Genomic DNA, 27227 nt, shown 5'->3' on the forward strand with positions numbered 1-27227 from the left:
CACAGGAAACGCACACTGGTCACTCATTCCTGTTACATCATCCTGTCCCACCTCAACCCCCTAAAAGCCCTTGATGTCAAGTGAAACGAACAGGCACTAAAGCCGAACACAAAACCAAAGCACTGAAGCACCTCCAGGGGTAGTTGGGTTCCCAAGGCAGTGGCCAAATGACCAATGGTTTCAGCAAACTGTAGGGACGCAGGGCCTCAGGTGTCCAGGGACCCACCCAGGCCCCAAGGATGCTCCAGCTCCCAGAAGCAGGCACCATGCTGTTATCTCCAGCTGGTGCCCCTCCTCACCCGCAGCTCTCTGGGCAATGGAACCCCCCTCCCCCACAGGCATGGCCAACCTCACAGAGAGGAATAAGTGTGCTGTCCAGAGGTACGTGCCTCATTCACGGGGAGAACCCAGAACTCTGTTATCACTCAAGAGTCCAGGAGAGGAGACAGAGGACGATGCCCAGTCACCATGCATGCGCAGCCCTGAGCAGGAGAAGCTGGCATGGAGTTGGCACGTGGTTAATACGCAACTATCACACAAGACCAGCCTCTGAGCAGTCAGGTTCGAAGACTAACCTAAAGAAATGAATCATCTCTACTGCATCCGCTGTGACGGCCGCTGAGGCTCCGACAGGGCTGAGAAGAAAGGTGAGTGGGAGAGGCTGGAAAGATACAGTGCGCGCGCTGACAGGTGACAGGCCTGAATCTGGCGTCAGACGGAGCTAGGTCTCTGTCACTTACTAGTTGTCCATCCTAAACGAGTCTGCTGCCCACACCCCAACGTGGAAAAGAGGGGAAATCATACTTATGAGCCCCTAGGACACTAACCCCGAAGCAGATGCAAATACAGGTCAGTGTCCTGTAAAGCCGCGCTGCAGTGGCACCCACAGAAGCCCTCACTTTTGTACGCTGCTGTGTACCTTCATCCACGCTGACCACCATGAGGGCAAGGTGGCTCAGAGAGCCCACGTCCCCACCAGAGCAGAGGCAGCAAAAAGCTCATCGAATCCAAGACCCATCAACTGCAGGGCCGTTAACTTCACCTAACACTCAGGAGGAAAAATGTTAGCAACCAAACCATGAAGCACCATCCATGACAAGATGCAACCTGATTTCAGAGATGTTAAAATGTGAGCGGGAAGATATGCATTTTCAAATCAATGAGGCATGGTGCGATGAGAATCCCAGGGGGCCCTAGAGCTCAGGGTCTGGTCCTGATTGGACAACGTCCAAGGCCAGTTTGAGCCCATGGAGAGGTGGCGTCCAGCAGGGGCCGCTCTTCAATAATCCTGGACCTTGTTTGAATTCCAGGCTCCCTGTCCCTCATGGAGGTTCTCATTCAGTGGATCTGGGCTAGGGACACGCCACGCTCTGGAAGGGGTAGATGGTAGAGGGTTCCTGCCGCCCACCAGCCAGCCCTCTCATGCCCCGCCCACTGCCATGCCCTGGGCTGAGAACGTGCACGATGTCTGTGCCTACGGCGCCCTGTGCCCGTCAGTACGCGGAGCCCAGCAAAGCCAACAGGAGGGACCACCTGCCCACCAGAGCCCCCCTTCTCCCCCTGGCCTCCGGCATCAGAACACCCCTCTGGTGAAGAAAGGCCCACCAGAACAGAGGTGTGGATCCAACCCAGCACGTTCTGTGGTCCTCCCACACCTCACTCCTGGCTTGTCTCTCCTGCACACTTTCCCCGATTCTGATTCATTTTCTAAGTGTGCTGCTGCAGACCTCCAATTAGAAAGGGGGGCTGGAGGCGTGCAGCATTTCCCTAAGTTGGCTGTGACTCAGCCTGGCAAAGCCCCAAGCGCCGTTACAGCGGCTGCCTTCTGCCCCTTTATTAGCTCTGCGAGCGGCAAAGGCCAGTAATCACAGGCCGATCACTGCTCAAAGCACATTCGCCAGCACCTCCTGAGACCTAAAGAACAGGCGCGCAGCTCCTTTTTCCCAGCTCGGCAAAGTTCATTTGCATTTTGAGCAACGGGGACATGGGTGGGACTCCGTGGCTCGTGAATTATGCGCTCCAGGATTTCTGAAGCCTATTAAGAAAGGAGAGCCTCCCTGGGTAGCGAGCACGATGCAGCTCCGGCCACCTGTTTCCCTCCTCCCGCCTTCACTCAGCACATCTCACTTATTTTATAACTCAAGGCATCCAACTAGGCAGGGGTTTTAAAGCTTCCCATTTCTGAGGCTAGAGAGCCAGGGGGCTGAATGCCTGAGGATCAGGCTACAGTGACAGCCACTGCTCTCTGAGGCCCACCAGCTGCTTCTGATAACCTATTTTACCATGATAGGAAAGGATTCCAGGGCCATCTATGCCCAAATCCCCCAGAAAATGGGATTTCAGCCTTTTTAGATAGTGGTTCCATTAAGCTCTGGAGAAAGGAGTGGAGGAGACACCGGGGGGTTGGGGGGTGGGGAGAGAGGCCCCCGTCCGGCTCCGGCTGCCCCTTCCAGTCCCAGAGCCCCCAGTCTGTGCAGGTCCAACATCCTACATCCTGAGAGAATACAAGGAGCTTAATTAAGGATGCTCGGGAGTTAGAGGGAAAAGGCCACTAGTTACTGAGCAGGGGCAGGGTGCGCGCCCAGCACCGCGGGTGTACAGGGAGCAGTGGCTGAAATCAGTTAATGACACCAAGTCCGTGGCTTTTGGGGGTAAGCGTCTCCACCCTGAGCAGCGAATTCTGCTGGAGGAGGGAATCGTCACTCGGGGAAGGTCAGGTCATCACTCGCCAACTAAATGACATGGGGAAGGGGAAGAATAAATAACAACCCATGACCTGATAAAGGGTTTGTCTACATCGGCTGACTCATTCCAGAATTGAGGCCAAAATCAGGGTTAACTGCAACAGGGCCGACACGATAATTACGTGTTTGTTGGTTTTGGGTGTTTTTAAAAGCCACCAACTCCTTTCCTTAGAGCCACACACAAAATCCTGCAGGGAGCTCTTTCCTGGAAGTAGAAATGCATCCTCGGAGAGCCCCACTGATGCAGGCAGCCTTGTAGCCCACCGACACCTGCCCCAAACCGAGCAGGAGAGCTGACTGGCGTTTCTTCCCAACCCTGGGGCTGAGGATGGAAACGTGTTCGTGGCGGTGGACGTTTGTCCTGGAGGAAAGACCGCGAATGCGGGAAAGCATCTCCACGCTCACCCCGCGCCAATTCTTGCTGAATAAAAATAGTCACCTTCGCACAAAAGCAGGGTCGCTCATGGATACAAAGTAAACCACAGTGGAGAGAGTAAAAGCCACACTAAGGGTCTCTGCTGTGCAAATCGAGATTCCACGAATGTTATTAAAATCTATTAAGCGGATTTTGGCCTCCGTGAAACCTAAGGAAAGATTATTAAAGGAAAAAGGACCACAGCTCTCTCTCTACCACTGTAAATAGCTCTTTCAAGCAACTGTTTTTCTGGACAGCCTCACCCCGGAGGAAGTTGAGGCTGTTACAAATTCTGCAAAGCAAATGACTAGGATGATGAGAATCCCTAACGTAAAGCGTTGTGCTCTAAACACAGTCTCAGGAAGACCAACAGATGCCGGTCTCAGCCTCAGTGAGACCCATCGAAGCAAAAGGTCACTTCTTCCAGCCCCAGAGGGAGTCCTCAGATGACACCTTGTCCATGCTCCTCCTGTGGCCCACCCCCTCCCCGGCCCCCCCAAAGAAAGAGTCCCTTGGAGTTCCACTGTCACAGCAGCTGGGTGTTTTCACTCTCCACTACCCAACACTCTCTTTGTTTTTTCCCCTATGGCATCTTAGGGAAAACACCGGGAGTGCCTTAGTCTGCTCTGTCTCTCCTGGGGGGGGAAAAAGCCACAAGCTGTCCTGAGTTATCACATGAAGTGCACGTCATTCTACCCAGACGCAGAGGCAGCTGTCACAAAGCCCGTGCGGCCTCACATCACATCAATAAGCAACTTCTACCTGGCTTTTGCAAATACGAATACTCCGAAGACCCCAAATTGGAACCCCTGAGGTATAAACTTGCTCCATAGAACCACATCTGCTGCAAACTCTTCCAGAAAATAACTGGAATTCTAAAACAGGAAGTCAACCATTTAGGCTTATAATTCCAGAGAGACACAACTTCACTCTTGAGACCAAAACCGCTGCATTTGTTGTGAAGCTGCAGTTACTGTCTCAAGCAGGTGCTCCCTTCATGACGCTTTTTCACTCCTACGTTTACAGCGTGGAAAATCCGACCTCCCACCAAGGGTTGGGGGTGCCCACTGTGCCGGGGACCAGTTGGGCTCCGGAGACTCAACAGTAAACAAGACATACCTGTCCCCAAAGGGGCTTCAGCTCATCTCCCCTTTCCTGACTTTAAAAGGAAGAGTCGAGCTTGTTTTTCAGGAGAAAAAGAGATTCTTCTAAGAGAACCAAAAAGTTTTGAGCCTTGTAAGCCCTTAAAACGTACTAGCACTTAAAATTAGCTCCTCGGACAGACAATTTGTCTTTGCACTTTCACACAATGCAGACGGCTCAGGGGAAGGGCGAACTGTGCCTTGCCAACCAAGCAAGCATCGGGAACCACCGGGGAGAGTTCATCTCAGTAGGCAGCATCTCATTCCATCCACTCTTTGCACTTCTGTTTGGCAAAGGGGCAGAACAGGAGATAAGGAAGTTGTCCCCCAAATCTCTGCTACAGACTTCGATCCTCGGTCCCAGGCCACCCTGCTCCAAAGGACCAGGAAAGGGGTCCACATTATAGAGTTTCATGTGGGAAGAGAGGAAAATATCAGGAACAGGAATCATCACATACAAAAACAGCAGGAACAATAGCCCATCACAGATTTACAGAACCCACAGTTCCACTTATGACACATTTTTATTTTCCACCGCCCTTACGTTGTTTATTAAACATTTATTCGTGGTCCTGAGCTTGGCTGACCAGGACCTGAAAACTTGTTAAAACACCATCAGGATCATGTCAAGAAGCCTTTAAGTAGTCTAAAAAAGGCATGTTGTTTGTATCTGTCTTGACAGACAGGGAGTATATTCTGCAGGCTTAAGAATTTCAGTTCAATAAACACATGCTGGCACCTGACGCACTTGGGAGTGGGGAGGGCGTGGGTGTGAGCGGCCAGCCCCCGGGAGCCCTGACGGAGCTGACCACAAGGCCCGAGGGTCCCAGCCCCTCCCAGGGAGGAAAGAACGGGCAAGGGTAGAGGGCGGGGGGAAGATGCTTATTTAACATTTACTGCAAAAACCGGAATTACAAGGAGGCACCCCTGGCGTGACATGTTTAGGAAGCAGAGGGGTGGATTATATATACATACACACGTATACATATATACATACATACACGCACACATGTACAACACATTTAGGAAGTGTCAGGGGAAATATACATCTACACACACATCTACATACATGTGTATGGATGGATATATACACACATGTGTGTATGTACATGTATATAGATGTGTATATTTCCCTCCCACACTTCCTAAGTGTGTCGTGTGTGTGTGTGTGTGTGTGTGTGTGTGTGTGTGTGTAGGTTTGTGTGTCCATGTATATTTCCCCCAGACACTTTGAGTGTGCAGATATACATACGTATGTACACGTGTATATACATATACATACACAGGCTGTGGAGTGAGGCAGACCTGCATTTTCATCGTTGTAACACTTCTCTGCCGTAAGAGCGTGTGACCTTGAGGAAGTTATTCAGCACCTGTAGCTGCTCATTTGCAGAATCGGGTCCGTAATACCTATGCCTCACAGGACTGCTGATGGTGAAAAGGAGCGCTGGGCAGGCCCCACTGTGCACAGCACGAGGCACACAGTAGGTGCACAACAAGGAAGCCTCTCCCATGCCCTGTGGAACCATTTGAGGTATATTAGCCACACCTTAGAATTTAGAAACCTGAGGCACGGAGTGATGGGGTAAGCGGCCTGGAATCGTAGCAAATTAAAACTACTTCCAGGACTCAATTCTTCATTGTTTAAATCGTTCATTGAACAAACAAGATACTGAACCCCTGCTCTTCTCCACGGACCGTGTGGGCAGCTGGGACGAGCCAGCAGACAAACCACGGGCCTGGCCCTCGAGGAGCTGCAGGCCTGGTAGCGGGGGAAGATGCTAAGTATTCACTTGTGCAGGACTGGTGACGCCATGGGTATGGCAGCTCCTGGGGGTCAGACGCCTCAGACCCTAGAAGGGACAGAAGCCGAGAAGAGCCGGGAACCAGACTGGCCCCTCCTACAGGCGCCAGGCCCAAGGGGAGGGCCGGGCCCTCAGGCCTGGGTGCGCAAGGCCATCTGCAGGGCCCCAAGGGCGCGGGGACTCCAGGACATGACTGGGGGGAGCCCCCCTGGCAGCCGTCACAACACGAGGAAGAAAACGTCTCCTTCCAGGAACAAAGGCCAGAATGTCATTCAGCCAAGCACCCTCTGCTGAGCCTCGGGCGGCCGCGGCGCCTCCAGCCCACTTCCAGCCGGCACCTCCTGGGCATCAGAGCTCGGACGGCGGAGGAAAGCCCTCCCGGGCGAAGCCAGAGCTGTGTGGACTCGCTGGAGGTTCCGGAAACACACTGGGGTGTTAATGATTTCGAGAAACTCGCAGCAATGAACGCACTAGCCTCTTGACGGCCTGAGACTCCCAAAGGCCTGAGACTCCCAAGGACAGTGGCCCCGACCCCGGGCCCTGGCCACACACCCTCCACCCCGGCCCCAGGCGCCCCGGGTTGGCTCCCAAGGATCGCAGCTGGCCCGGGTGCCCTCCCCCCGCCCCTGCCAACAGGGGTGAGGAAACGGGTGAGCCAGGAGGGAGCACCGACACTGCTGCAGCCCAGGGCAGCCCCCTTCCCTCCCCACCCCCCACCCCGTCCCGGAAGCACACGGTGGCTGCTTGCGCTCCATGGAAACACCCGCATCAGAGAGCACCCACCGGTGGATAGGGGCAACAGGAGAGCAACTCTTCCCAGAAAGCAAGCAAGCAAGCACGTGGTCAGAGGACGGCTGCGGCAAGGGCTCAGACGCTCCTCTCCTCCTGAGGAGGTGATTCAGCATGGCCGGGAGCTCAGGCTCCCGAGGTGAGCCAGGGCGGGGCGGGTGGACTCCCCTAATGACTGGGTCTAGACACCACCTCAGCTAGAACTGCAGCCCCATCGTGGAGTGAAAGCTGCCCCGCCCACCACCCTGCCTCACCTCGGGCTCAGGAAGTACATTCCTGGAAACGGCCCCTGCAAATCCACAAGCTACACAACTCAAAACTCACGCCCACAAAGTCTAAAGAGACGCTGTCTCACGGGAGGGGCTGCACACTGGATAAAAGCAGACAAACCAAGTGACGGGGAAGAAAGAAGGCCGATTCGGCGGGGGAGCCCTGACTCCAGAGAACCTACATTGCCTCCAGATAGGCCTCCAAACCTCCCAATCCCACGAACTACCCCATGCAGTTCAAGTCTGTGCTAAAAGGAGTGAGTGTAAGGGTTTGAAGTTTCTGGAAGAAGGAAGTTATTCCAAATCTCTACTATGAACATCTGCTCACCAGAATACAAACAAGAAGATTCAGAATTTATTCTGGTATTAACTACTAAGAATTATATACTTCTTTTTACATGATACACTCATACATATTAACTCCTTTTTACCCCTGAAACCTTAGTAGAATTAGTATTATTATCTGTTTTATCGATGCCAAACCTAACGACTCAGAAATGTAAAAGCTGCCCTAAATTGCCAGCCAGTTAAATATAAGTGACACAATGTACATTTGGTAATGTTACTGTAACTTTCCACTATTAAAAAGATATTCTAAAGTTTGCTGATATAAAGGAGAGATTAAACTATGATGTTTCATTTTCATGCTAAAATATAAGAAATAGCAATATTCACAATAGCCAGAAGGCGGAACTAACCCAACTGTCCACCAACGGATGAATGGATACATACAAGGAAATATTATTCAACCTTAAAAAGGGAATTCTAACACATGCTACATCATGGATAAACCTTGAAGACATTATGCTAAATGAAGTAATAAACCAATCACAAAAGGACAAATATTCTATGATTCCACTCATATGAGGTCCCTAATTTAATAGTCAAATTCATAGGAACAGAAAAGTACAGTGGTGGTTCCCAGGGGCCGGGGTGGGGTGTGGAGTTAGTGTTTAACGAGGACAGTTTCAGTTTTACAAGATGAGAAAGTTCTGGAAACGGATGGTTGTGATGGCTGCAGTAATACCGTGAACCTACTTAATGCCACCGAACTGCACGCTCAAAAATAGTTAAGGAATATTTTATGTTATGTATGTTTTACCACAATTTTTAAAAATTTTTAAATATTTTTTAAAAGAAAATGAAAAAAGGTAAGGAAATCTACTTGGTTCACTGAAAACTGATAATCTCAATATGATAAAAATTGTATCTCGGGGCTTCCCTGGCAGCGCAGTGGTTAAGAATCCGCCTGCCAATGCAGGGGACATGGGTTCGAGCCCCGGTCTGGGAAGATCCCACATGCTGCTGAGCAACTAAGCCTGTGCGCCACAAGTACTGAGTCTGCGCTCTACAGCCCGCGTGCCACAACTACTGAGCCCGCGTGCCACAACTACTGAAGCCCACACGCCTAGAGCCCGTGCTCCACAACAAAAGAAGCCACCGCGATGAGAAGCCCGTGCACCACAACAAAGAGTAGCCTCCGCTCGCCGCAAGTAGAGAAAGCCTGCACACAGCAACGAAGACCTAATTCAGCCAAAAAAAAAAAAAAAAAAAGTATCTCCTGAGCAAGCACACAGTGTTTTAACAATTTGGATCAATGGTTCATTAAACTAAGAGTTTGGTGTGTAAGGTGTCCCGTGATCCTGGGTCTGAGCTGTGAAATGCCAGACAAGCCCTTTCATTTTTGGTTACTTTCCTTTCCCCCTTCTCAGACACAGCTTTGGACAGTAACTTAGTATGATCCTGATGTTCTCGTAACAAATTTAATGGGAAGAGGGAATCATTCTGTTTGCTTCTAAACAAACCATTCAGACAGAAATGAAAGAATTACTCATCCTACAGAATCTGTTTACCATCTGCTGCTGAAGGGAAGTCTTCACTGAACTGGAGGACCTCTGCATGAATTAGACCCAAAAAGAAAAAATGCCTTCGAGGTTTCAAATCTCTTTGATTCTGTGATTGTACATACTTCAGACCAAACCGAGTCTATCTTTGAGAAGAGAAGGGATATTAAGGAGACTCAACAGGGGCAGCAGTTCCCAGCCCAGCACCCCCAGGCTGCTAAGGATTACCGGGGAAGGCTGGAAAAATGGAATTAATTGGGAATTAAGAAGGGCTTTGCCTAATAGATAAAAAAAAAAACTTCAAATAAGATGAGGGTCAAAGGCAGAAACATTTAAGAGGTCCTGGTGAGCAAGAGGGAGGGAGGGAGGGAGGGACTGAGGAGGGGAGTGAGCACCATCCCCGCCCTCAGCAATAAGCAGCCGTCCCTTCTCACAGTCACACCTGTCCCTTCTCACAGTCACACCTGCCACTCACGGGATTCACGTTGACAACAAGATCCTCGTATTAACAAACACCACATTGAAATCACTTAAGCAAATGACTGATCTGCACTGATAAGGAGTTCTTTAGTCATATTTACCACATATAAGTACGTTTTTAATATGTTCGGTTCAGTCATTAAAATCTTCTTAAAGGGGATAATTTTCTACCACGGCTCAACCTAAATTGGCAGGTCCTAGAATGAGAAGATGCCACAGATGTAGTTGGTGTGTAGTTCTTCTTAAAACGGAAAGCCAGCCGGGCAGGAGCTGACACGGCTCAGTGAGAAGTCACTCCAGCAAACACTCCTTCTGACACAAGGCTGAGTAGGGTCCTCGCTCTGCACGGCGTGTGCCACAAGAGAAAACAGCCGCGGTTTCCTGCCTCTCAGGGCCCTGGGGCCGCCCTGTCCTCCTGCGGTGGCACCTGGTGGGGGCGGAGCCTCTGCTCCATCCTCCCGGGGCGGGGCAGCTCGGAGGCTCCCTTCTCTGGTGGAGCAGCCTGGACGGCCGTGAGCTGGAGGCTGCGCTCCAGGAGAGCAAAGGGCAGCTGCCAGGCCTCTCAGGGCAGGGCCGCGCCAGCCTGGGGTCACACCACCTCCCGCCCCACCAGCAGCCACTGGGCAAGGAAGCCACCAGAAGGCCGGTGGATGGGGAAGCAGCGGGCAGAGCGCACAGGCGGGGGGGAGAGGGGGCTGCTGGGACAGGGCCGGACGGCCTCTGCCACCACGGGCACCGGCGTGGCCGTGTCCCGCAGGCCACTTCCCCCCAGAGCTCTCCCTGCGGGCGGCTGGTCTGAGTGGGCGCTGGGCAGAGCGCAGCGGAGAGGGTCGGTCTGGGGCCGGCAGGGGTGGGCTCCAACCCCACCACGTCCACGCGAGCGCCAAGGCAGGCCATCAAGCCTTCTCCACCAGGCGGACACTTCATCCACAACCTGGGGATGACAGTACCACCTCGCAGGGTCTCATAAGGACTAAATGCGCTCATGCGCACGCACACGCACACACGCGCGCACACACACACACTGCTTTAAAGAGCACGCGGGCACTGGCCCTGCTTGCAGTGAGCGCTGCTTTTTATTCGCCGCTGCAGGGGTCACACTGTAAGCCCATCCAGGGCAGCAAGGGCAGCCACAGACCCAGGGGCCACCTCCTGCAGCAGCTCCCCACCGGCTGGGGGCCTGGGGAAGAGCCAGGCTCTACCCAACCCCTGGAACCAGAGGCGGAGGGGCGATTCAGAAGCCAGAGCAGCTTGAGCAGAGGGGCCAGAGTAGATTACCATGAAAACCCAGGGACCATGGACTCTGCGAGGGGGCTCCAGCCCGAGAGCCGTACCTGAATATCTTTATTTAATCCTCGCCACCACGAAGGGGGCTGCAAGCACACCGGACGCAGGGTTAGATTCTGCATGTCTCAGCCTATTTCCCGTCTAAAAAGCGGGAATAACATGTACCAGGCACCTAACCGCACTCAGGGTCAGCCCCCGCCCGCCCCATCTTTATCGCCCCTCCCCAAATTGTCGGGCTCTGACTGTTTATGTCTCTTCTGATAGTTTTTAGTTCTACCAGATATATTCCTTTCAACATAAGCTCCCCAGATGTTTCAGGAAAAGCACATGTATTTCGATCCAAAGAACCATAACGCTATGATCGCCCCCATTTAGTAAGTGCCGAAGCTAAGGTTAGAGAGATGAAGCACCTCACATGGCCAATAAATGGTGCAGGGTGGATTCAAACCCACTTCTCAAAAGCCTGCCCTCTTAGCAACACGCTTTGCTGCCTGTGAGGAGTGAAGTGACATGGAGGCTGAGGGACGCAGCCCACGTTGCCCTTGACCAGGTCAGAGCTGCGGGTCTGGCCACTGACAGAGGCACCGTCTCCTCTCCACAGACCTGCCTTCACACGACAATGACCCGACGCGCCCGCCTCGGCTCCAGGTACCGATTTAAATAAATGGCCACGTCTGCACCTCTGCATCTGGTGTTTGGTATTTTTTTCCCCAACGCCATTAGGATGTTCACTGATCTTAACTAAAGTCTACGAGATTCTTATCAAGTATGAGGGCTAAGAAAATGTTTATTATTCACAAGAAATGCTTCATTTTATTAGAAAATGAAAGCTATGCAACCCCCCATGGTTCCCATGTGCTTCGGCTACCAAGGTACAAGTTTGCGTTCCACTGAAGAACCTGCCCTGGTCTCTTGGGTGCAGGCCTGCTGAGAAGCATGGCTACACAGCCCTGCTCGGCCGGCTCTCTGGGGCCTGGGGTCCTGCTCTCTCAACGGGGACCGCAACCCTACCCCGAGGGTTACGCTGAGTACCAGACTCAACACAGATGGGAACACCCCCAGGACTTGCCCAGGGAGACACTCAGTACCGGTGCCCCTTCACCCTTTCTTCTCCATCCTCTTCTTTGCTTCTTCTCCTTTTTCTGCCCGCCCTACCCCTCTCCCCCATTATATGGCCCTAGATTTTTTTTTTGGTATGTATTTATTATCCATAATTATTGAGTATTAACCTATAAATATTCTATAATCCAGTTTAAAATTCTCGAATGTAAACAAATTTATACCAAGGCTTTGATTTAGCTTGTGCTAAATCATTTTTAAAATTTGTAGCTTTATTATAAAACGCTGGTACTCATATACATAAATGAATAAGAACTCAAAATTCATCATACATTTACTTCACTTTTTAGCTTGACCTTCTAGTAAATCTTTAGCATCACTGATTTTGGCTGCTATATACAGAGATCCTCCCTTGTCTGGGTGATTTAAAAGCACAACTCATCGATGAGCATCTCTTATTTTTCCTTTATTAGCTGTAGGGCTTACACCTGGTATTAATGCTGCTTCCCGCTTTGTCATTTGGGGTTCAAACCCACCTCTGTAATAGCCACCACTGAAGGCAGATTTCGGTAGACTTTGAAAAACTTGTTTTACTTGAGGCTCCATATGCTTCATGGCTTGCAGAGCATAACGGCCTACAACTCCTGCAGCAGCAATGATCAGTCCAATTGCTACCACTGTACTGGCCGTGGTTCCCGCTGGGCTCCCGGGCACCACCTGGAGAGTGGCTCATCCCCGCCCGCCCACCAACTCTACGCCTCTACCACAAAGCCAGCCCTAGATCTTTGAACTCTTGTTCTAATGAATCTGTGTTTACACATAATATGCTTTTTTCCCATAAAGTGCCTCAAATCTTCTTAGAAGTATACGTAGCTTAAGTACACAACAGCCATCATCTAGAAGTGGAAGGAAATTTCAGAGCTGTTCCATAATGGACACAGAAGTGGGAGATACGGTGGTACAATGTCACCCTCCTAAAATAAAGCCTAAGAGAACCAAAAGAATGAATGATGCGAGCCATCTGTGGCCATCTTTCGAGGAAATAGCTCACTCTAACCTCACAGAAGAATCGAAGCAAAACACCCAAGAAATGTAAGGTAGACAGTAATCTAACTATAATACATTTGGGAAATAGTTCTGCTGACTGCTTACTGAAGAATGTTAAGAAGAATGCCAGATGCGTCCGTCAGGATCCGATTTCTAGAATTCAGACGACGGACAAGCTTTTAAACGGAGGCTTCACCATCAATCGTTAACTCTGTATCAAGCTGTTAACTAGGTAACTGAAAGGGCACAAGGAAAACTCCAAGGTATCAGGCAGGCAGCAAGTGCAGGAAGCAGCCACCACCCCTGGGCTGGAGGGAACCAAGGGAAGAAGTGGAATCAGTGAGCCTTACAAACTCAGAGGAAGGGCCTGAGGCCGCCCCGAGAAGGGGGTCTGCTCAGCTGGTGCTGGGGTCTCTAGGATGGCGACGAGGCTGTTTCTTTCTGTGCTGGGAGGAGGGCACAGCGGGTTCTCCGTGGCAGTTAAGGGGGAGGCGTGTCCCCGGGGACTGCTCCAGAGCGGGAACAGAGAGGAGGCACCAAGCCCCTTCCCTGCCTACCACCTGGCTGGGGCTTGGACCGCCCGTCCCGGAGGGCACAAACGTGCTGTGCAGAGTCCTAGTTCTGGCGGCACAGAGCGGAGTCTAGAAGGATTTGGAGCTGAGATAACAGTTTAACAGGCTACGCACTGGGTTTTTGAAAAATGAATCTCCATCAGCACCCCAGGGAGAGGGTATTGATTCTATGCACGGAAACACCCCCAGAATGAAGGCCGATCCAGCTTCCATAGAGGGAAGGGAAACATGCCTAGGAGAACAGCTGCTCGCCCAGCGGCGCTGGTTTCCTGAGCACACGCACCCCAGAGCCCTCTCCCCCAGGCTCTGCGCCCATCATCAATTCATGACCCAGAATCTTTATTTACCAACAGTTTACAATACTGGTTCATGGAAACCCCGGGCTTATGATTGATAACCTTCTAGATGAACTAATACCATCTAGTTTCCAAACCCATGAAACCCAGAGACCCAAGGTGATTCTCTCTGTAAGTTCTGTCTGAAACAGCTCGCTGGCCTCTCTTTACCCACTGGAAAACTGACCAGTGGGCAAAGAGAAGTCTTTTGAAGAAAATAATCATGTAAGCCTCGACTGTTTCTACAAATGTGTTACACACACACAATGGTACAGAAGAAAACAGACACAGAACTCCAACTTCCCCCTGGAAAACCTACTTCAACATTTGTAAATTCTGTGCAGTTTATTATCCTCCAACAGAGGAATAAGCCCAAGTCCAGGGACGTCAGAAACCTCGGAAGCACGGGTGCTCCACACGCCCCCCTCACATCCAGCCCGCACCACCTGATCCTTCCCGAGCGAGGGTCTCGGCTCCTGGGCAAAGGACCCTGCTGGACAGCCTCTACTTTCACACAAGCGGGCACGTGCAGGGCTATGGGGGGAGCAGACGGGGTGCTGTGCGGGGCACTGAGCGTCACCCACCAATTCCAGGTCAGACTGGAAGGGATGGCTTTGTTCATTTCCCCTGAGTGGCTGGTAGGACACTGACGATCAGCGTCCTCTAATCGTGAAAAAGTTCCCAATGCTTCCTTCCAATCAGCTGGTACTTGATCCAGAGTTTTCCTTGACAATTACACCCACGTGGCCACTGACCCTCACACATGGGGTCATACCCCCCCCCGCGAACAACAACGAAAACAAAGCAACCCCAGATTAAAATAAGATAGGAAAATAAAATCCAAGATTGCTCGACTACCGAACACCTCAAGCCACTCCCGATATCCATTCAGTCCAGTAAGGAAGTTGTAGTTTCTTTAAGCTCCAAACTGTCATTTTCATATCTGTTGTTCATTACTTTTATTGTAAACAGTAAGCTTCTCAGAGCTTCCTGAATAACTGCTTATGACAAGAGCACCACTCAGTAATCCAACGGGCACTTCATTGTACGCCCATCAATATTCATCCCTGAATATAAAAGCAAGCACCCAAGTTTTCCAAAAGAAAGACCAAACTCAAGCTCAAAGCCTACAACATAGACCAAATATATATGTGAGGACTCCATGAGTTTTCTTTTTCCCCACTCTGGCCGAGTGGCATGCGGGATCCTAGTTCCCCAACGAGGGATCGAATCCATGCCCCTTACAGTGGAAGGGCGGAGTCTTAACCACTGGACCACCAGGGAAGTCCCTGGACTCCATGAGTTTTTAAAAACACACTTCAGCTCAAGAGCCGACGTTCTGATTTAACTGGTCCGGGGTAGGTTCTAGGCATCCGTATTTTTTAAATCTCCCTAGGTGTTCCTAACATGTGGCCAGATTGAAAACCACTGGTCTACAGTGTGAATTGGGGGGAGTGGGGTGCGGCACCCAGGCTGGCGTAAAAGGATGAAAGACACAAGCTGCAAGGAAAACCGACAAAGACCCAGGGGAGAAGGACGAGGGCGAGAAGAGAGAAGGTGACAGCAGCCGGTCTGAGGCTCCTGCAGTCCTTGAGATTTCACTTCAATGCAGCAACGTGAGTGCAATCAACAGGCAAAGTCCTTCACCCTGCAGGGTTTTCATATGTGCAATTCAGTAATTAGGGCTGCTCGTCAGATGAGACAGCTCTTAAAATATGAACCCTAAGCACGCCCTAACAGGCGGGTCCCTGCTCCCCGGGGTCGTGTGTGCTGGGTTCGAAGGGGCTGTGTGTCCAGCACATGAAAGAAGAGCGCGGAAGCCAGGACCCAGCCGGGGGCCTCCACCTGCACCTCTGCCGGCACCTTCCCAGGTGAAACACGTGGCTCCCTGGGATGGAAGAAAACACGCTGACCTCCACAAAACAACTTTGCATTTCTAACGAAATTTGCCGTGTACGCCTTTTTTGGCCAGGAAGAGGAAAGAGGCATGCACATGTCGGCATCTGTGTGCACACGTGTGTGTGCACGCATGTGCACACGTGTACGTGTCTCTAGCTGCAGACATAAAACAACTTTCCAGCAGCCGAGTTAAGGTGCGAGCACACACACGCGCGCGCACAAACACACCCCGCCGGGCCCCCTTCACACACACAATGTACGGAACACTTTTACCGATGGGCAAAGGGTTAAGAGTCAACACCTCACCTAATCCTGGTAACAGCCCTGTTAAGTAGGCCCTGTTCCTGTCTCCACCTCGCAGAAGGGATGACAAGGCCTTGGAAGGGCACCTGTGCGAGGACACAGCAGGAAGGAGGGCTGAGGCTGGATCCAGGGGGATCCAGGGACCAGGCGCCCTCCGCCCCCTCCCCCAGGGTGCACTCAGTGTCCCGCAGGCACCACAGCAGGGCAGACACACAGCTGGGAAGGCAGGGCTGTGCCCTGAGCAAGCCCGTTATTAATGACAAGCTATGACCCGCTCCAGGAGATCCCGCCCAGAGAGCCAGGCTACAACTGAATCCTTGTCGCTGCAAAAGTTCTGTGCTGTATGTGGGTGAAACGAAGGAGGAGGAACAAGGGGTGAAAAGGAAAATAAATCTCCTGAGCACACAAAGAAACCCGCTCATTTTACAGCTCTTTTCCTCCTCGGCCGATAAAGAAACCCCGCCCCCAAAAATGTAAGAGAGAGAAAGCCTGATGTCCAAAGGGTGAGTTGTCTTGCTGTAGGAAGTCCTCCCCTCCTGTGCTGCCCTCCTGTCTCTCTCTCCTGGACCTATGCATTTTTCCAAGCCCCATGCCCACCACCAAAGGACCGGGAGAATAGCTAGGAGAAGCCCTGCTAGTTCTTAGAGGCCGAGCTAACCACTTCCGAGCGCAGGGCAGAGATGCCGCTGCATCACTAACCGCCATCAGCCCCTCTCGCTAAATTCTCGCTCCAATGACGCCAGATGCCATCGGCTCATAGGACTCTGTGCTCCCCTCTCCAAATAACTGAGGGCACAATTTTCTCAGTTCCTCCTCTCCCACCTCAGAACGCCAAGTCCCGGGATAAATCCTGTCACTGGTTCTCTACAGTCCATGAAGGTGGACAAATCTCGCCGGTCCCCCCGCACATGTCTGGCGGCTCCCGTGTTCCTCCCTTAACTTGGGAGGCTGGCTTCAGACCCTTCACGGGTCGCTTGCAGCATTCCAACAGAGGCTACCGAAGGGCCCGCTGCCTTCCGCAAATGACTTTAGGGGCACTGCCTGAAGTGCGGACTGGGTGCCCACCCCCATGGGTTCCAAGTGTCGCCTAGAGGTGCCCCAACATTTCACAAACATAAATCCACCTCCATCCTGTCTGTCCAATGTCCCTGCAGCTCCAAGCCCCTACACCACCAGCCAGTAGTATATCCAGTTTTACAAGTGCTCATCCAAGGCACAGAGCGTTAAAATGACAAGGCAGGGGTCGCTCCAAACACTCAGGAATGTAATGAATACAAGAACATCAGATGCCTAACCCCCAGTCTAGCGGTCTGTCCCCACAAAGGCAGGCCAGGCTGCTCAGAACCCACTGTAACCAGGCGTCTGTCCAGAGATGACCATCTAAATGTAGAAGCGTTTTACGATGATGAATCGGTGGAAGGAGGGTTAACGATGAAAAACTCTTTTCTAAACACAGCCGGAAGGGACTAGGCTGCTTAAACACAATTTAAATCCTGTCACCCGCGACCTCTCTCCTGTCCCCCGAGTCCCTGCACAGCCCCCTGTCCTCAGACAAGGTGAAGCGGCACCAACACCGATTAAGGGGCGATGATTTAAAAGCTTAATCTACAAATAGAGCCAGGCCCATGCAGCTGCAGCATCAACGCAGCGCCTCTGGAGGGAAAGGTGGACGCTGTCCTTGTCTTCAGGTCCACATTCTCGCTGCAAGTGCAGAGAAGCCAGATCCGCACCCAGAAATGACGGCGACTTCCTACGCTGAGCACTTCTGCCAGACCACGGCTGTCAAGGATGGGAGGCTCGGCTGTCAAGGACAGGAGGCTCGGCTGTCACAGACGGGAGGCTCGGTGTGAAAGTGGCACAGTGACTCTCTAACCCCAGGCTGTAACAGCCGGCAGGAGCAAAGCCCAGGGGAGAGGGACAGCAGGGCCAGGACGTCTCACAACAGTGCAGAAGACCCTCTGCTGAGCCCAGGCTCGCGGCCCTTCTCACCACCACGACCCCACCAGTCTGAGCCTCATTTCGCTCACCGATATTACAGAACACCAACCGGAGCACCAACGATGTGCCGGGTGCCAGGCCACACCCAGGGAATATGGTGACATGCACAAATAAACTCCTAAATGCATACCATGCCCTGAGCACCCTCTGACCCTGTGTGGCCCTTGCCCACCACGCTTCTATTCACTGACCTTTTTGCTTTAGACTGTCCAAGCACACCAAGTTCATTCTGGCCCCAGAACGTTTGCACATGACGTTCTCCATGCCTGGACAGTCTTCCACCACATCCTCATGGCTGGATCCTTCTAGTCATGAGCTCTCCCCCAAAGGTGCCCTCCTCAGTCCTTTGTGATGAGTCTGTGAGCTCCCTTGGAGCTCCACACAGAGCTAGCCAATGCTGCCTTGGTGGCCCCCAACCCTCACCCCTCCCAGAACACACGTTCCCAGGCCCGCATCTGCCTCACTCCCCTGACCGCCCTGGGGCAGGTGCATCATGGCTGCTGCTGAATCTCCATGGGGAAGCAGAGCTGAAAGGGGAGCGGCTGCGCAGGTGCCAGCCCTCAAGGCGCTCACAGTCTAGTGGATGCAGATGCTCAGCAGCCTGCGGACTCCTGGGGGTCAACAGCGGCGCCTGGTGAGGGACCCAGAACGACGGGGGGCTGCGAGCCCTGCTCTCTGCTGGACCAGCAGGATCCCGGAGATGCAGACCCCCCACCCGTGCGCACCTGGTCCAACATCTGAGGGCTGGTGGAGCAGAGCTCAGGCCCACCCACGGCTCCAACATCCCAGGTCCCTAATTAGCACTTAAAAGTGCATGGTCTGGGGATGTCCCTGGTGGCGCAGTGGTTAAGAACACGCCTGCCAATGCAGAGGACACAGGTTCGAGCCCTGGTCCGGGAAGATCCCACATGCCGCGGAGTAACTAAGCCCGTGCGCCACAACTACTGAGCCCGCATGCCACAACTACTGAAGTCCGCACGCCTAGAGCCCGTGCTCCGCAACAAGAGAAGCCACCGCGATGAGAAGCCCACGCACCGCAACTAGAGAAAGCCCGCGCACGGCAACAAAGACCCAACGCAGCCTAAAATAAAAAAAATTAAAAAAACAAAAAAAGTGCATGGTCTGTGCATATAGCCCCCCGACTGTCAGCTGGGGCAACGGCCAGGTCTCTAGGCTTCGTCCACTGTTTATACGTGTGCAGACCTCTACAACTAATACTCTCCTCACAGCTCAAACACTCCCTTCCCAGAATAAATAAGTAACCAAGAAAATACGGAAGGTACCAGAACCAGACTGTCCCCCAGCTCAGCACTAAGGGGGAGGGGCATGGAACACAGGGATCCCGTGGGGGGGCGGCTCTGGGTCCCCAGGAGGAGACCGCCCGCCGGAACATCTGCGAACTGCAAAGGCAGTACTTGAAGCCAGACGCCCACGAAACTACCATCCCACCAGCTTGCTCCATCACGCCCATTAATCCATTAGGTCTGCTTTGCTCTCAGGGTCCCTGGGCACATACACTGCACTCTGGCCAAATACAGTCTCTCTCTCTTAAACGTGCCCCAAATGTGACATTTCTGGCCCCGCTCAGCACCACAGCTTCACCTTGAACAAAAACAGGGAGCTTCCCAGGTCCATGGCGATTCCACAGGCCCAAGAGCGGGAGGGAGAGCACAGAGGGCGGGAGAGCTTCCTTCCTCAGGCTTCTGCCCGGATTTACATCCTAGTCACCGACGCACACCATGAAGCTACCCTCCACCTGGGTGTCTGCCCCCAGCCAGGCCCCTGCTCCGCCAGAGGGGCCCACAGTCACCCCAGAAGCATCTGTGAGAAAGAAGAGTGAGTACACGTACCAGTGAAAATAAAAGGAGCCCTCATTAAACTGCACCGGCATCGTCTCCACCAACTCACTCATTTCCATCAACCCCCTTCTCACAGACAAAGACACCAAGGGTCACAGGCAGTTATGGCGGCATTTGCATCCGGGTCTGACGTCATGGCCAGGCTCCTTGGATTATCATAACCAAACGCCAGGTTTTCATGTGGATTTCTCTCCTTGAAATCATCACACAGTGTATCTATTAACCTGCAATCTAGTTCGAAGTTGTCTTAATCAGAGCCATCAGAGAAATCACATGAACAGTGATCTAACTGACAGAACCAGTCCTCGGCCCTCACAGGGGTGCTTTGCGGTGTTGCCACAATTATTAATTTGTCTTCCACTTGTCACTCACCTACGGTTTCAAAAGCAAGTCAGAAACTGAACTCATGAAACTAAAAGAACGTTTACTGGGACTTCCCTGGTGGCGCAGTGGTTAAGAATCCGCCTGCCGATGCAGGGTCCATGGGTTCGAGCCCTGGTCTGGGAGGATCCCACATGCCACGGAGCAACTGGGCCTCTGTGCCACAACTACTGAGCCCGTGCTCCGTAACGCGAGAAGCCACTGCAATGAATAGCCCGTGCACTTCAGTGAAGGGTGGCCCCCGCCTGCCACAACTAGAGAAAGCCTGCACACAGCAACGAAGTCCCAACACAGCCAAAAATAAATAAATAAAAATAAATTTATTAAAAAAAAAAAAAAGAACGTTTACTGATTAAAACCCTGTGGGAAAGTTTCCAAATAACATGCTATACTCAGATAATAACAGCTCAAGATATAGAAAAAAAACAATTGCCAATTAGTTTTTAAAAATTAATTACACAGCCACGTAGTGAAAAACCACGTCCCGGCACAATTTTCAAAGACAAGAGACTAAGGGGTAAAACTGGGAAACAATGTCCTGGGGGCAGGCGGGGGGCATCGAGAGGGTTCTGGCCTGCAGCTTCCTGTCTCTCCCTCCAGAGACCTGGGGTCCACTTGGCATTCAGCCACTCTCTCTGGGGCTCAGTTTCCTCACTAGAGGGGCAAGAGGTGCAGGCCTCCTGGCCTCACCCTTGTTCCAGGGCAAAAGCCCCGGGCAAGGTCCACAGAGGTGGAGGTGCTTCCTGGGAAAGGAGGCTCTTGGCTTAAACACGGCCGAGGAGGGCTGGCTCAGTGGGCACAGATGCCCTGGGCTGGTGATGCCAACCAGAGGATGGCCCAGCCAGCCAGGGCACCAGCCCCTCCTGCCCTGATGCCAGGAGACTTCACATCCACACTTATGCCATGGGTACCAGGCCCTGCTCTGATCTATTCCCCGTTGAAAAAAGTGAGGAGATGGGTACATGAGGAAACCGAGGCCCAGACGGCTTGAGTAACTTGCCTGAGTTTACAGAGCCAACTAGAGAAGCCAAATTCAAACCCAGGCGGTGGCCCCTGGGCGACGCATCCTGTGGGCCCCTTCGGCCTCATCGCCTGAGCCAGCCACCCACCCAGCAGCATCGCCGTGGGCTCTTCCTGGCAGACCCCTGCGCCGGGCCAGAAGCCAGACGGACGGTCTCCAAACGCCCGGCATGGGGGCGCTGAGCTGCCCCTCAGCACCCGGGGGCGCCTAGGGCATCAGACTCACCGAGCAGGCAGCGTCCCTCTCCCGGCAGAAACCTCAGCTAAACTCTCCCAGGAGCAGGAAAGCTTGCCTTTCAAACACCCCTCGTGCGGCGGGAAGGAGCGTTAGGTCATCAGGAATCAGGAAATCCCTCTGACACAAGATGCCACCACACCCTCTCCACTGGTGACCGAGAAAAACTCTTTAAGCTAAAAATTATACCTTAAGTACAAACACTTACATGCCACATTGGATTCACTCCCCAGGGATGGGATACTTTGCCTACATTCCTTTTCTTTTGAAAACAAGAGTCACATCTTGATGCAGACAGGCCTGGGGCCTTGTAACTCACCAAGCATAGACGGAGGACAAGCCTCAGCAGCCCTCTGCACGGGGAGGTCCTCGTGAGGCCTCATCTGCCTCTGCGGGCCCGTCCCTGAGGCCTGGACGGCCAATCTGGGTGGCCTTTTCTGCCACCCAGCCTGAGACCCACAGCTCAGACCACCCAAGAACAGCGGGGGCTGGCTCCTGACATCAGCACTTCGCAATATAAAGGTTAAGGAGTGATCACGGGCCCAGGTAATCAGCACCTTCCAGGCTGAAGTGGCAGCTCTGCATCAGCAAGAGAGAAACCTGCCATTCGTAAGCTGATGGTGACTCAGGACTGCAGTTCTGAGACCAGGACGGCTGCAGCCGACTTTCTCCAGGGCTGAATCTTGGGCAGTTTGGAGAACGTTAACATTCCAGCCCGGTTAACTCACTTTGTTATACAGCAGAAACTAACACATCATTGTAAAGCAATTATACTCCAATAAAGATGTTAAAACACACATTCCAGCCCCAACCCTGCTACCACATGACCCGTGGGGCAAGTAAGAACCTCGGGGTCCACAAGACACTGCAGTGTGAGTGCAGAGGGCCGGGGGGAGAGATGGATGAGTAGCGGCTCCAATCAGGTGTCTTGGTGACAGCGCTGGTATAAATTTGCAGCACCAGGAATTTATACCTTGCAGAAAACACGCAGCTCCGTGTATCTGTCAAAACCTTCTTATTTACAAATACGATGTAAAATACGAGGCTTTCACATTAATATCCTGTTGGGGAAACAGAAAGGCATAATATATATTTATTAAAGGTCTCCCACTGTGGCTTCCCAAATCATCCACAGCCCGAATGGGTCATGTATGACAGCAGGCAAACTGCCTGCAATGTGTGAATGTACAGGCGTGCGCGTTCTGCCCTCCGGATGCCTGTCACATGAGAAGCAGTCGGCAATGTAAGAGAACATCCACACCGAACGCTGCTGTGCGACGGGGTCTCTGGGCCACTAAGCAGTTTGGTCAAAAGTAAGCAATCTGACAAACTACCTAAATTGCTACTCTACCATCAAAAGGTTCACAAGAAGTAGCAATTTCCAAAGAATTCAGGTAATTCTGAGAGAAGAAACAGTACCAAATGTAAGAATATATTCCTGGTGATACAGGTGACAATTCAGGATCTTAGGCCACCTCGGAAGTATCCTTTTAAAAGAATCATCGCTGGATATTCCTAAATTACAGAAGATATCGAGGCTGGTGTATGTTTTTACTGACTGTGATATTTTGATTTCTCATATGTGTATTTGGTTTTTGTCCCTGTTTCTGATTCTCAACTCCCAAAACCCTTGGAATTTCCTGAACAGTAAGAGCCACAGGAGCATCTTTTGTTCTGCTTGGTCTCTTGTCCTCTGAGCCACAAAGGTTACATGGGTGTCTTGTTATTCCACCACTACTGGGCTTATGTCAATGAGGTTTTTGGAAGCACCTGCGGATGGGGGCTGGTTGCCAGGGGAACCAACTGTAAACAGAGGGGTGCAACTTTCAGTGCCACCCCCTGATGTCCTAGGAGGAGAGGGGCTGGAGGTTGACTCAATCACCCATGGCCTATGACTTGATTAATGATGCCTATGGAGCAAAGTCTCTGTAAGCACTCAAAAGGATGGGTTCAGAGAGCTTCCGGGTTGGGGAACCAGAACACGTCCATGTGCCACCATGCTGGACCCCAAGAGCCACGAGGTACCTCAAGCTGCTGTGTGTCTCTTCATCTGACTGTTAATTTGTATCCTTGAATAATATCCTTTGTAACAATTCAGAAATCTAATAAGTAAACTGGTTTCCTGAGTCCTCTGAGCCACTCTAGCAAATTAATCGAACCCAAGGAGGGGTTCATGGGAACCTCTGATTGATAGCCTGTTGGCCAGAAGTACAGGTGACCACCGGCGCTTGCGAAGGGCATCTGAAGGGGCGGGGGAGGACGGGGGGGTGCGGTCTTGTAGGACTGAGCCCTTAACCTGTGGGACCTGATGTATCTCCGGGTGGATAGTGTCAGAACTGGCTTGAACTGCAGGACACTCAGCTGGTGTCTGAGCACCGACTGGTTGTATAGGGGAAGCCTCCAGCCACACACACACACAGACACACACAGACACACACAGACACACACAGACACACACACGAAATTGGGAGTAGAAACCTTTCACTGACCATATTACAAAGCCTTAAATTTGCTTTTTAAAAAAAGACTAGTTTTCTGCTGCTTTGCTAATTTAAGCTACATACATCTATAAGCCTTGAAGGTCACAGAGCAAGGTTCTCAGTCAGTGGGGAAGCCCTTGAGGCAAGAAGGACCAGGGCTATGACTTGAAGGCTGCCACGCCGAGCCAGCCGGGTCAGCATCCAGGACAGTCACACACAGCCCCCCACACAAGAGTCAGCGTTAATTTACGGGCGTCGCTAAAACACAGGCCTTTACTTTGCATCAGCTCCTAAGCTCCCGCAGGGTGAGTCGTGTGAAGTGTCCCCCTTCTGGAGCAGCACCCTTTCAGGAAGAGATGCGCTCCCTTTCTGGACCGGCCCCTGAAGCAGAGACGAAGAAACCTCGAAGGGCTCCCGAGTCTGAGGCCTTTAAAATGACCTTTTCTCTGCAGCCACATCCACATTCTGGTTTCTTATCTAGAAACACGCTGGAGGCACGGCACACACCACACCCCAATAAGGCATCTGATGGCCTCTCACAAATGCCAGTGGCTACTATGAAAAGCAGCTGGATGTTGGCCCTTGAGAACCAGGAGGACCTGCGATTTCCCACCGTCCCAATCCCTAAAGGGGCTGTGTGCAACGAAGTCACACGTCCATTTTATTTCCCACAAATATCACAAATCGCAGTGCTTCCCCACGACCCCACTGCCAAGAACAACCTCTCCAGAACCCAGGGACCGGGCAGGCCCCTGACCTCCGGTTTCCTGCAGATGAGAAACCCACAAGTCCCATCACCACAGCAACTCGCCGAGACGCCATCCTAGTGGGGAACAGCGGGACTTCTAATTAAATGGTGTTGTGTGTGGAAAGCACTCTACAAACGAGCCATGTGATTGAACGGTGTGCCTGACAGTGAACAGGGTATGGATGCTCGCCCAGTCCAGCCCGGCCCTGCAGAGATCAGCTCAGAAATCACACCACAAGACTGTTCCACAAGCACATTCCACAAAGTCAAGCAGCAAATGAACCTGCGGCACCTAAAGCAGTCCCGGGCCCCAGGTGGGAGCAGGTGGCCTGTGGGGGTGCATTCCGCGTTACTAACCAGGATGAGAACGCTCCTCGCCCAGGACTCCGTGCGGAGCAAGGATGTAAGACCCCATGTTGCCACGGGATGGAGGAAACTCCACCACTGGGAGACCAGAGGCAATAGACTCCCGGAAAGAAAAGCAGCTCATTTATTTAGCAAAGGAAACCAAGGAACATAGAGAACACCCAGCAGGCTGGACACCCTGAAGCCAGGGGCTGCACCCGGGCAAAGTGAACCAGGGACTCACCTGCTCTGGGTCTCGGCTCCAACCTGCTCAACCCGCACCTCCCCACAGCGACTACAGGCCCTGCACTCACTGTAACCTTCCCCTCCCCTGTTCCTGACCCCTCCCACCGCCCCCCCTCAGCCCCTTCTCACACTACATCATTTACTACCTACAGTGCTTAGTCCAGCTGCGCCCAGAGTGAAAGCTCCCCAGGGGCCGAGATTCTGTCTCTGTTCTATTCACTGCTGCACCCCAAACACCAAGCAGTGCCTGGCACATAGTAGGTGCTCGATAATACTCATTGAAAGAACAAATGAAAGGGACCCCAGCCTGTTTGCATGTCTGCTCCTGCCCGGGGGCGGCTGAGGACTTCAGGACAGGCAGAGATCTGAGGACAAGAACACGTGAGACCTTTCACAGAGCACATGGTAAAAACGGAGAAAGGAGCCTTCCATGAGAGGATGACTGTGGGTGCATCTGCTCCAGAACCCCTTCCAGGAATGTCCCACCACCATCAGCAGGACACGGGCACTGCCGGCGCACAGCAGGGGCACGGGAAGCCTGGGAAGCCAGAACGAGCCCCATCCCACCCGCTGGCCGCCCAGACCACCCTGGGTGTGCCACCCACTAGCTCTGCAACCTTGGGAAAGTGACTGAACCTTTCTGTGCTTCAGCCTTCACCAGTAAAATGGGAGGAATAAAAGGACTGCGATGAGGAGTCGATGAATTAGTATCTGTAAAGTATTAGGACTGTGCCTGGCACATAGTGGAGGCTGATAGTGTGTTTATTAAGTTGAAACCCTTTCCAAAGGGTCCACCCCAGACCACACAGAGAGGCAGTCCGGCTCCGTGAAGACAGCAGAAAACAAAAGGAAATCACACTTAACACTGACTATGGCAGTGCTTCTTAAGGGAGGGCGACCCTGCCCGCTGGGGATACCCGGCAATGCCTGCAGATGATGTCGGTGGCTGCCACTGAGGGGGTGTGGTACCCCTAGCATCCAGTGGAAGCTGCTAAATGGCAACAGCGCACGGGGCAGCACCTCCGGCCCCCAAAACAAACATTACCCGGCTCAAAGTGTCAACTGTGTGGAGGTTGAGAGGTCCTGAGCTAGAGTGACCGCTGCCCCCCCACCCCACCAAGCACCCTCGTCCCTGCCAAAACGCTGGTCATGATTTGGGCTCTGGGAATTCAGCGACTCTATCCCCAGCTGTCCAGGCCATTCCTCCTCCCAAAGAGTCAGCAGGCAGGACCAGGTGGCCAGCAGGAGGGGCCTGGGAGGCCAGGGCAGGCAGCCCAAGGGCAGGCTGAGCCACGGGTGACCAGGCAGCCCCCGTAAGAGCCGTAGCAAGGGGCACAGGACTCCCAAAGCCGAGGAAATCTATTTAAATGGAAGGCCAGGAGTGAGAGTCAATGTGACCATTTTTGGTTTTTTCAAATCCAGCCACAATGAATCACTGCCGTCTTCGTCCCAGCATGCTAAGAAATCCAACCCGTGCACAATGACACATGCTTCCCAGGCCTACGATACTGGTGATGACTAAATGCAGAAATGCCAAGTGCCTCAGCCTGTCCCGCAGGAGGCAGATGCGGGCAAGGGACGCAGAGGGGGCGGTGCCCCCCAGGGAAGGACTTGTTGGCTCCTCGAGCCTATGGGGGAGGCTCTCCTGACTGGACAGATAAACGGGAACCTCCACACTGAGGGTTCACCCTTAAGCTCAAGCACGTGGCCAAAGGTCAGAGCGCCCTCACAGCAGTTAGGAAAGCAAGGTCAAGTCCTACTGCGAGGGCGGGCGTGTCCACGGGAGGCTTGCACCAGTGCACTCAGCGTAACTCTCCACGGAGAAGGGCTCCTCGCCAGGCTCGGCCTGTGCCAGATCCCACCTGGGAGGTCTGCCTGTGGAAGTGCCAGGAGGCCCTCCCGAAGAAACCGCACCGTAGGGCAGT

The 27227-nt window shown here is 52.6% G+C and overlaps 1 protein-coding gene and 1 pseudogene across 2 annotated transcripts in view; both read right to left on the reverse strand.

Annotated features, from left to right (window-relative positions):
* GALNT2 (polypeptide N-acetylgalactosaminyltransferase 2) overlaps nt 1–27227 on the reverse strand; it is a 178987-nt gene that overhangs the window by 146202 nt on the left and 5558 nt on the right. The window lies entirely within an intron of this gene.
* LOC309792738 (mitochondrial import inner membrane translocase subunit TIM14-like) lies at nt 12044–13784 on the reverse strand (annotated as a pseudogene). The gene has a single exon. The product of its transcript is annotated as a mitochondrial import inner membrane translocase subunit TIM14-like (transcript).

This window comes from Mesoplodon mirus (genome assembly GCF_964341445.2).
Source record: "Mesoplodon mirus genome assembly, chromosome: 2".
In the NCBI taxonomy this organism is placed as follows: domain Eukaryota; kingdom Metazoa; phylum Chordata; class Mammalia; order Artiodactyla; family Ziphiidae; genus Mesoplodon; species Mesoplodon mirus.